Raw genomic sequence first — 12,174 nt, forward strand, 5'->3', positions numbered from 1 at the left:
ATAATCGCTTACCGTATATAAGTTTTTTCAAAATAATTGCTAAGAAATGTGTCAACTTTTAAATTCCATGTTCTTACTGCATGAAAGAGACATTTACTTTATTTTAAAATACTGATTTAATTTTTTTTCCTTCCAAAAACTTCATAAATTGTAAAAATAGAATTAAAGTATTTTGAAAAATTTATCAATCTTGATTCTTTAATGTATATAATATTTATTAATGAAAAAAAATACATATCAAATAACAGGTAAAAAGATAATTCTCATAATTAGTTTTCGTAATAAAATTTAGTGTGGGAAGTTTTAAAATATTGGTTGTTATTAAAAGACGTTTTTACACACAACAACGTTTTTACAAATTTATTAAATTTTGCTTTGAATCTTGAATTTTATAATCTGGAAATTGCTTAATTATAAAATCTTAATTGCAATAAGTAAATTATTTATGAAAATCATATATAGTAAAAAATAATATAAATTTATAAAATATAAAAAATAATATAAAATAGCATAAAATATAAATAATAATTGTAAGTTTTGTTGTAATGTCAGAAAAATAATTTTTTTTATAAGAGCAAGTAATGATAATTCTTTATTTCTTTGCAAAATATTATTTATGAGTGAGTTTTTGTGCATGTGAAATTGAAGTACTTTTAAAAATAGTTAGAGCGTTAGTTCGGTTTATTTTTCCGAGCTGTCAGTTTTAGGCTTTCTTGCATTGAATAGTCTGTTTTTTTTTTTTTTTTTTTTTTTTTTTCTTTTTTTTTTTATCATATCGGGCAATAATGTTACATAACAGGGAAAAAGAGTAAAATTTACCTAGGGACACAATGCTTGGAAGGTTTTAAATAGTTAATGAAGTTAAATAAATTGTTTTTAATTATTTAGATCATATAAATAAAAAAGAAAAGGAATTAAGTAAGGAAAAGAGAAAGTTCCTCAAAAATTGAAGTTAAGACCTAAATTTTGCAATGCTTATACATAGATCTTAAAAAAAAAAAAAAAAAAAAAAAAAAAAAAAAAAAAAAAACACCTTTAAGAAGAAAAAAAAGGTCCCGCAGTGGACTGATCGTTATGACACGGTTCCCAACAGATCACCGAAGTCAAACATCACTGGCTGCGGTCAGTGTGCGGGTGCCACTTGGATCAGTCTGCGTAGGAACCGAGGGTGTGCGGTATTGGTCCTCGTTAAACTGTGCTACCGTAAAGTGCTCGACTTCGCGCGCACGTCGTCGGGCTACCGAAGCGGGGGTGCCATCCCCTCCGCAGAGGATCAAAATTGTGATGGCATGTCTTCGGATCATCCTCCGGGATGTTTCCCAGACCGTCGCCAATAGCCCATTGCGCAGCTCTAGTGCGACGTAAATTAACAACAACAGCAAGAAAAAAAAGAAGAGAGAAATTAAATATTTGTTTTTTTCATATTTTGACCTCAGTGCGACAAATTTTTTTCTTTGTTTTTTGACCAAGATTTTTTCATTTAGGCTTAGTTCCCGGTTAATAGGGGTTTTAAGGGCCATTCTAGTCCTTGACGGGGGCGGTGCTCGATCCTCGACACCACCGAGTACATGCGATATATGTGCTATTAAAATCTGTGGAATCGAGAGGCCTGTGGTCGATCGCATTACTGTGCCAAATGTACAGGGATCTGGAGAAAATTTCCTACCCCTTCAGATTTAAGTCTAAATGGATGATAAGCCTAATGCATAGCTCTAGTGCGACGTAACTAAAACTCCTACCTTCATTAATTCGTTGACACATTATCTGTTTACACTGTGTTATCTGGGAATAAAATTTCAACAAAATCTTTTTAATGTATACATACATTGCTTTTAAAATGAAGACAAATATCAGCAAGCGAAAAATTTTTTTTTTATCTAAAGCACTGAAGAGGGAAACGGAACGTTTAACGAAAATGGATCCTTCCAGCTGAAATTAAATATAAAATTTTTAATATATTATATGAAAATAACTTGATCCACTAGAAATGTTAACAACTTGACACCCTTTTTTACCCTTATTGTTATAATCAAGTTTTCAAATGCATGATATTACCTCTTTTTTTTTCTTTTCTCCAAATGAAATCGTGATTTAAAAGGTGCTTTTTATTTAAATGTGTATTTTTTATGTAATAAATATTTTATGAATTTTTTCAAACTATTATTTTTAACACGGTCATCACCAACAACTAAAAATGATACCTAAATCGTGAGACCATGCCTTTATGCATGCCAATTAATGTATGTAAAATCTTCACCTACGCAGACGAGAAAAACAAAAAATAAGCACGAAATTTGAGAAATAACATGTAATCATGATATAATAATTAAAATTAACCAGAGATAAATAAATGTACATGTTGATCCCATATTATGTTAATCGATAAAACTTTTACATTGGTGGATGTAGTTAGATTAAATCTTTTTGATTTGATGGAAGACCTAACGTAGAATGTATTCTACAATATCTTTCTTACTCTCATTTCGGATTAAATGGAAATCCTACAATTTATGGTTCATTGATCAGCCTATATGATGCACAAAAAAATCAATGTATATTGTTAGTTTTACAGTTTTAAAATATAACATAATTAATGTCTCATTTAGTTAAATTACTATAGTACGATCCTCTAATTCCTAACGATTGGATATGAAGTTCCTGGTTAGAGGAAGCAAAAAAGTGTAAAGTTTTAAAATAAATAATCACGTATTTTAAATAATCTTGTATGTCTTACGAATCAGTGATCTTAATTTATAATATTTATTCATGTTTATCTTTTAATAATAAATTATTGTTATAATAATTTTACATTTCCAGAGCATAAAACAGCAATTTTTATGAATTCATGAAAATTATAAAAAGCATTAAAATCGAGTTTTTTTATGTACAAGCTATTCAAATAATATTATACTAGTAAAAATAAAATACTATTATATCTCTGTAATGAAAATAACATTACATAACAATATAATTCCATTTTTCTTTAAGTCATCAGGTAAAATAGTAATAATTTTTTAAAAAAAAGCTTGACAGTTTTATTTAACTTTTTTAAAAATATTATATGAAAGTTATTCTACAATGTAGCATTTTATTCCAGGTTTAATTAGAATAATAATAAGAAAAATAAGAAGAAAAATCAAAAATAGAGAAAAAATTGATTAACAATATAGATTCAAAAGTACTCTCCACATTGCTTTCAGTTATTTGAGTTTTTGTTTTACAAGTGGATTAAACGATACTAAGTTTCAACTTTTCACTCCTTTTCCGTGGGAGCAAGTTCTACAGAAGGATTGCTACCCCTACACTAGCTACCCCTACATTTATTTACATTGTCGCCCGCGTGTGTTTACATACGCCGAATTCAATGGTAAGTTCTTTTATTCCTTACTTTAATCATTACTATTTTAGAATGTTAATTCATTATAATGCTTCACTGTCAAAAAAAGTAAATAATTATTGTAGTTAATTCTGCTTGAAATAAACACAAATATTCTAAGCCTATCATTTGCGAAGTTTAACAAACTATGACAAAACGTAACGATTTTGGAAAAAAGCAAGAAAATTTGTTGAATCTCATTTACTGTGCTTAATGTAAAGAGACGAAATACAGACCCGTTATATACGATTGTTATGCAGTTAAGATATTTTTAATAAAATCATGAATTTTTGGAAAGTTTTCTGATGGTACCTAAGCTTAATCAAGGAATATTAATCTGAAATACTGAGTTAAACTAGTTGCGATCTTATGTAAAAATAAAATTCTATTTTAAAGCTTTAATTATCAAAATTATTAAATTAATGCTGCATTATTTTATTCACCTGACAAATTTTGTTACTATAATAAATAACAATTAACAAAAAGTAACAATTATAAGCATTATTCTGAAGATAATACTTAAATGTCATTAATCATGGTTGACTTTACACACCAAAATATGAGTAGAGGGGATATTTTCCTTCTGTGATTTGCTGCGCCTACTATTGTGGATTTCAAACTTGCATACATTTATAAAAGAAAACTTGTAGAGGTTTGCCAGGGGGTAGTGGCTACAAGATATACCCTGTTGAGTTTCTTCCCATGTTTTGTTTTCAGTGTGATGATAGCCACTGGAAGTTACCAAGACGTTGATTATTCTGCCACAGGTGATGATAAACTAATTTTCCGGAGTGGAAAAGAATTTTAGCTAGATTTATAATGTAAATTTTTCTGTTTCACTAATTTTAGGGGATATTTCCATATATTAACCTGTCACACTAACTACAATAGCCAAGCTACCAAATAAATATAAACTTGAAATTTTTTTTAAAAAAAACATGAATGTTTGCCAAATGGTTACGAGTTATATCTTTCGAGTTGGTCCCTTTCTGTGATTTTTTTCTTTCAGTTTCTCCGATACCAGAAGTTGCCAAGACGTGCTGATTATTCTGCCATTGTTCCTTTTATAGAGATCTCCCCTGATTTTATGAATCAAATAAAAGGGGATGTTTCCCTATTTGAACTAGATTGTGCCAACTAAAAATGTTGAAACAAAAAAAAATATATATATTTTGTACTTTGCAAAAATTTTTAAAAGAAGTATGTAGAAGTTTTCCTGAGGGTTGCTTCAACTTATATTCTCTGAGTTACTCCCATTCTGAGATATTTTCTTAATTTTTCGTGGACCGCTGGAAGTTTATAAATATTTATCCATAGGTAACAACATAGAAATACTCATTAAACTTTTAATTTCCTATTAGGGGTACTTCTGTATTGTGAGCAGTTATGCCAACTGCTATCGTCCAGGCACCAAATAGATTTCTAACTGCTAACTTTTTAAAAGAATATGTAAAGGTGTGCGAAAGGTAGCTACGAGTTATACTCTTCAAGTTGATCTCCGTTCGTTAATTTTTTTTAGTTCCTCCAGGTTGCTGCGTGGAAGTTGCTTAGAAGATATAGTGATTATTCACCGGCAGATCATGATACGGGCATTTTTCTTACTGTTTTGCCTACTCAGTACGAGATGGCATTTTTATTAGCAAATGAGACGAGACAAGTGTTATGTGTGAAACAGTCCTATCATATTGTTATTAATTTGAGCTGTCTTATCTACTTACCTACTATTGTCTTATAAAGTATAAAAACTATTAGTTGTTGCATTTTTAATAAAGTTGAGTAGTGGCATTTTCTTTTAACTTTACCTTTTTAAAGAACCAAGGGTTAAACACGCTTGATTGGTGTAAATTTTACAAGAGTCTATAGCAGATGGTTCTTCAACCAAAATGTCGTGGAAGTATCATCTTAACAAGCTATTGCAAGAGAAAATCTCACATGGACAAAATAGTTTTTTGACTATTTATTTTGCAACATGATATCTTTAAAAAGAAAAAAAAAACACCCAGTTGAACATTTACTGGAAATTTTTCTTCTTATTTTTGAAACAGTTTTTGAAATTTATCAGCTAAAACGATATGGAAAATAATTGCAGTAATTTTCAATATTAAATTATCTTTAGAATTATTCTTATTCAAGCTTTTATTTAAATTTACATTGCTGTTTAAAACTTTTTTAATTCTTTTATAGTCACTGTATTCTAAAAATATGCCTAGGCAGAGGTCTGTCAAGGCCAAATTTACTACCGTTTAGCAGTACCTTCACAAATTCAACTTTAGAAAAAACATTAGTTTCACAAAATACTTTTTCTTATAATTTTATTTTTGTATTCCTTAAGAAACGATAAATCCATATTTTTGTGTTGATTTTTTAATGTAGTTTTTAATTTTTCACAAATTATGTCTAAATTTTCATAAAATAGGTACCTATCAGAAAAACCTAGACAGACCCCTGCTAGGTGAAAAAGTTCAATTGAAATTTTTATTGCTAAATTTTTCTTTTAAACAATTTTTGTCTTTGTTTTTACCTAGCTTTTTACATTTCTAAAAAACTTTGTTTTTATTAACTGTATGACACAGTAATTAAGAATGTTTCTATTGTCTTTATTCTTATCTGGAAAATATGATAATTGGAAAGACTGAGATGTAAAGCTTTAAAATTTCATTTTGAGAATTAAAATAGATTTTTCTGTTTTACATTTGTATATAATCTTTTGTTTTTTTTAGCATTTTTAAGATAACACAGCATTTTAATAACATATTTCTAATAGATTATATTTTAGTTAATGTTGCTTTATGGATACTGCTTTACAAAAAATATTATTCTTAGCATGGAAGTTTTGTTGTAACAATTATGATAATTTCTTTTTCTCTTTCTATTTTACTTCATAACTTTATTAAGTATTTCTGGTTTAGTTTTTTGTTTTCCCTTTAGCCCATTCCACTAATATAGATAAGCATGGAGTAATTTCCAATAATAAATAAACTTATTTATTCGTAAAAAATATTTATTAATGAATTTTTTTTAAAAAAAATATTGCTATAAAAATATATTCTGCATTTCACCATTTTTTTTAGCTAACATTCTGCCAAACCATTACTCCTTACTTCTCTAGTTCTGAATAATAAATGTGCCCGTATAAACAAAACAAAATATGTTTGAATTATTTCTATGTTTTTGAACGTATTAACTGAATGAATTTTCTTTTCATAATCTATTGATGTACTTCTGAGGAAGATCTTTGAAAAGGACCTAGCTTTGAGAATGAACCTCCATCAAGTCTCAGTTGAAGGTACCTGAATTAAGTATGTCTAAAGAAATAACTGTATTTGAATTGTTTCCTTTTTTCTTGCGCTTAAAAATGGGTAAAAAAATTCGTGAAATTATAAACATGATCAAATCAATTGTTAAAAATTATTTCAGATTACTTTTGCTGATATTAAAAAAAGTAATTAAACATTGTTTACATAGGCTGCCCATGCTTCAATAACAACAAATAAAAGTACTCAAAAATTTGTCTCTTAAAATTAATTATCATGTATTGTAAATATATTTTCCATGTACTGTAGAATCCTAATTATTTCATGCACAATCATCAGCCTTTGCACTATTCAACTAATTTATAATAGAAGTTTCTGGTGTAAGTTTCATCGTTAGTATCAAGTAGAATGGTAAACTGTTACTGTTTTTACCACCACTATTTTTGCTGTTCCAATGTTTTATTTCACTGACACTTAAAAAAAAATGTGTTTTATCTGCATTAAATTAGTCTTTTTATTCATAGTCCTCCATAAGTTCAAACAAATTCTGAAACTTCTATTTTGCTTTTGAGAATTCTTCAGCGATTATGCAGATTGATGAATCCCTCAAAGGCTAAGGCTACTCAAACCAAACATTTGGCAAACATTAAAATGAATTAAAAAATGAATAAACAAGATCAATTAGAAATTCTCGGGGAATTAAGATTTATGCATATTGCTCAGTATTTCAAATCTCCGTGGCAGAATCGCAGCGAAACGGCGACATTGTTGCAAAATTTTACAGATCTCTTGCAGAAAGATTTTTCTCTTGAAAAGAAGAAAATATTACTTTTCTTTTTTACAGAAATATTTGAACATGCAATATTTGAATCATGCATTTAGATAATCAGTTTTTGACACGCTCAATTTTCACCGATAGTATCATAAATCGACGTAATGTTTTGATAGTATTTTCGGCAGTTATTGATATTGATTTTCATTTGGTTCTTAACCATCTTGATATATTTAAACAATATGGAAAACTCAAATCGAGCATTTGAGTATCTATTTTTTAAGGCTATCTATTTTTTTTTTTAAAAATTCTATTGAATTTTTAGAAGTTATAGATGTTGATTTCTCCTTAAATTTTAAATCAGATATTTTTTATACGATATTATTTATTACAACCTAATTTCAAAGTGTAACACGCTTTTGAGGAGTCCAATTTACGTAATTACATCATATATTTTTTTTTTGGGGGGGGGGGCAATTGCTACTACGGATTTCATGATATTTAATATTTTTTTATTGTGATGATTATTTACAAAATGCGAAGAAGCTAATAAAGAGTGTGTCTTCCTACCAACAAAATGTGAGAATATCACCCATAATATTAAAAAAAAATTATTTCGTGTTAAATTAAGAAAATCATTATTATTATTTTTTGTTAACACAGCATATTTGCCATTTTAAATTAGCAACATATATGTTTGTTTGTATTAAAAGTATTTTGCAATTAGATCTTACTGCTGGACAGTTTAGTCGCAGATAGCTCAAAAACATTCTGCCACAAGATTTCAAATTATCCTTGTTTTAATTAAAATAAGCCAATTGTATATATGTTTATATATATATATATATATATATATTTTTTTTTGTGTACATCTGCAGTTTTCTACAATTCCACATATTAGAAATTGAACTTTCAATATTGTTAACTTTGATCAATGATTTTATATCTATGACTATACATATGATATTTTCTATTTATATGATATATCTGTCTATGATATTATCACTTTATTTTTATAAAGTTTTTTTTTTCAATAACTTCTGCACTATATTATTATGCTTACATTAAATGAAAAAATTTTTGATTTCATACTGTTTGAAAACATCTTTTATTTAAATATCTTATTTTTGCAAGTGAATGTTTTTGTGTTTATTATTTGGTGTTGAAGTATTAATGATTAAAATGCTTTGAAACACGATTCATTGTGTATATCAAGGTTGCAAAAAATGCTTACTTTTCTCTAAAAGAGTTAGACTGACTAGTTTTCATTAATTTATTATATTTTCTTGCATTTTACTGTATACATTTAGCATACTTATGTTCCAACTTTTTATTTTAACAAAAAAGTAAAATTTACGTTAAATGTCTAATATTGCAGAAAACTTGTAAGTTAAGTAGTTCATGCAATGGAAATTATCACTACTACAAACTATATGAATTACAGTTTGACAAAAAAATATATATTTGTTTTCACATCTTTAAATAAGTTTAAAAAAATTTTGATATATCTGCTCTATACTTGTTCAAAAAAATTTTTATTTTATTTTTTTGCAAGGGTGTGGAAAGTTGGTAATTTTGTTTTGCTCATATATATATATATGCAGCATTAAAAAAGATAATTTCTAATTAGTTCCAAGCATAAAATTATTATTTTTGAAACAATTTTAAGTTTAAGGCTGTTCCTCCGAATTGTTTTTATAGACCAAAATTGCTATACTGCATTACTCCAAACATTCTGTCATGTTGCTACAATTAACTAACACCATTGTGTTCCTTTCATTTAATCACATTTTTCGAAGAAATATTTATTAAAATATTTCTCCAAAAACTGTGTTTTGTGTGTGAAGTTTTTTTTTGAAATTTTTTTATCCAGTCCTTTTTAAGTGGTTTAAACAAATAAAGTTTTTACTGCCCCTGATTGTAACACACTAGGGTCAAGGAACACAGAACCTATTTTTCCCACCCTTCCTATTTTTCCCACCATTACTAAGAATTCCGTTGTGGAAATGAATTTCTATATCACCAAACAGCTTTCTAATGTATTTTGGAGTAAAGTGTTACGTTTTAGCAGCGATTTTACAGAAATTAAAGAATTTTCAAAATAACCATTTTTTGTTTAAAAAAGCTTTAACAGAGGCAATTGTAAAATGTAATTCTTCACTTGAACTAAATAATATATAGTTTAACAAATTACTGAATTTGTTAAAATTACTCCTTTTGTATATTAAGGATACTGTTAGTGTTAAAAGGCATAGTATTTTTACTGTTTTAATAAATGAGAAATTAAAAATTACGTAACTGAAACTAATCGAATTGTGTTTCTGAACTACAAAGTTCTTGCAAAATATTCTGAAGAGGAATGAAAATTGCAGCCAAGGAGCAATAAAAAAAAAAGAAAAGAATGAGAGAGGAAAATAAAATTCTGATGATAAGTAAATAAACAGAAAGTATAGGGCAGCTTTTAGGAGTACTTTACCTGACAATGGGCACATGTCGTGGCAAGTACTGCGGTTATGAGAAAAAGTAAATTCAAATAGGAGTGTTTTGTGAATAGTTTTGTCTTGATTTTAGGTCAGCGTGGGTAAACCAATTGACACCTTTATTCCTTCATTGTTCCCCTATTAGAAATGTGCTCTTACTTGTTACCAAAGCAGTCAACAGCACCAGACTAAAACTGGAGGAGTTCTCCTCAAAGCCACACGAAAAATAATTTTATGTTTTGTTTATAACTTACTGCTGGCTTCAATGTAAGATTTAGTTAGGATAAAAAAAAATTATGAAATATTCTAATTCAGATTTGTGCTGTATATGTATGTAATTTTGTTGTGTAATATGTGACTAAAATTTGTAAAATAGATTTTCTTATATCTAAGTATTTGGATGTACTCAATCGATATATACTTAGTAGAAATTCCATGAAAATAATAAACAGTTTTAATATTTTTTTAAAAATTTTTATTTAATTGTATTTTATCTAGTCAGTATTGCTTCGTTTTAGAAATCTACTGTTGGTTTGTAACAATTTAATATTATTGTCCGGTATATTTTTTTTCATATGCTAAAATATTTATTTGTTTTCCAGGATGCAGTGAAGAGGTGATAGTAACAGCGGGATGGAAGAAGTTATGAATGTTTCAGATCTGTGGCGATGTGTTATAATTGTAAATCTATATATTGTATGATAGTTGTAAAATAAATAAAACTTAATAAATCTTATTTGATTTAATGTTTTTTTCTGTATTTAAAATTATTTAGTTAACTGCTCTTCTGGATTAAAAAATTTTAGTTTTACGAACATAAGACTTAGAAAAATTGTAATTTTAGTAAGTAAACAAATCAAATGGTAAATTTGGTTAATATTTTTTTTTTTTACTTCGTGTGTGTGTTAAAGTAAATTTTAGTCAAATTTTTCAAGCTAAAAATTAAAATATATGCATTTAAAAAAAAAATAATGAACCCAAAAGCATTCTAGAAGAGTAGATAATTTCCAGCAAGCAATTTGGAAACATGGACTTCAGGACAGCAGTAGATTTCTTAATTATTAATTTAAACTAAAAAAAAAAATATTTTTTTTCCATATGGGTTTGGAAAATCATGTAAGTATTGAGTAATTTTTTCTTCTACCAATTCTTTATATTACAAACTTTTAGGAATGAAAAATGTAAAAAATTCCTGAGGGACATGAAACTTCATAAATAAACTAGTATGCTGCTGTGAAGAGGTAGAAAGATTTGCATTCCATATTCGTTGAGTTATAATTTGAATTGTAAAAATTTACAGAAAGTGTGAGATTAAAAACAAAAGCTTTTTCTAGGATTCTAAAAAAAAACATGAATATCGGCTATTTTCCGTTATTTTAGTTTTAGTTCGAAAAGAATTAAAAGTTTTTTTTTAAATAAAAAGTAAATGCTATATTTTTTAGTGTACTTAGGGCAGCGTAAACATTAAAATACGGAATGGTTTCTTTCCTTCTTAGTTAAAAAAAAAAACTTAAAATATGCTATTGTTAACAATTCGGTTAAAATTACGATAAATTGAAATTAATTTAGTTAAATTTTCGCGAAAAATTTATCAATTCACCTAGCTCAAAATAAGCGTTAAAAATATTGATATATAAGCGTTAATAATGCGTAAATAAAGCTCAAAATAAGCGTTAATAATACGTAAATAGTATGGATAAAATACGTTTGTATTTTGGTTAAAATAACGTAAAATGTACGTTATTTTAATAAAAATAAGCGTTAAAAACACGTAAATATTCTTGGTGAAAATAACGAATTTTTAGAACCAAAAATATACGTAAATAGTTTGGTGAAAAAAACGTAAAAAATACGTTAAAAATTGGTTACGAAATTCACCTTAGTCAAAATAACGGCAAAAATCCGTCATTTTTACGTTAAAAACAGCCCAAATATAAACGCTTTTTTACCTAATTCGAGACTACCACTCGAAACGGAAATAAAACGTTTTAAATAAACGTTTTTTTGCTCTAAACCTTGTGGCATTTTAACGTTATTTTCACGTAATTAATACTTATCTCTGCTGCATGGGAGGTATTATATTACAGGGTAATAGTGTACCCTACCACAGGAAATAAATATAGGTCAATTAGGGGGTACACTATGTATATTTTAAATAGTGCATTAAAACAAGGAAATACGAAGACACTTTTCTATGTTAACTAACGGCACGGTATCGGACCTTAACATTGACCTATAATTTTTAAATTGGACCACGTATTATATTACAGGGTAATAGTGTACCCTACCACA

At 27.4% G+C, this 12,174-nt stretch overlaps 1 long non-coding RNA gene across 1 annotated transcript; it reads left to right on the plus strand.

Moving 5' to 3' along the window:
- Positions 1–200: 200 nt before the first annotated feature.
- LOC147800793 (uncharacterized) lies at positions 201–10,618 on the plus strand. Its single transcript, XR_015431186.1, has 2 exons — positions 201–6,662; positions 10,485–10,618. It is a non-coding gene; the product is annotated as an uncharacterized LOC147800793 (long non-coding RNA).
- The last annotated feature ends 1,556 nt before the right edge of the window (positions 10,619–12,174 follow it).

This window comes from Parasteatoda tepidariorum, unplaced genomic scaffold, assembly GCF_982258835.1.
Source record: "Parasteatoda tepidariorum strain Cologne lab strain unplaced genomic scaffold, Ptep-v5.0 scaffold_102, whole genome shotgun sequence".
Lineage (NCBI taxonomy): Eukaryota > Metazoa > Arthropoda > Arachnida > Araneae > Theridiidae > Parasteatoda > Parasteatoda tepidariorum.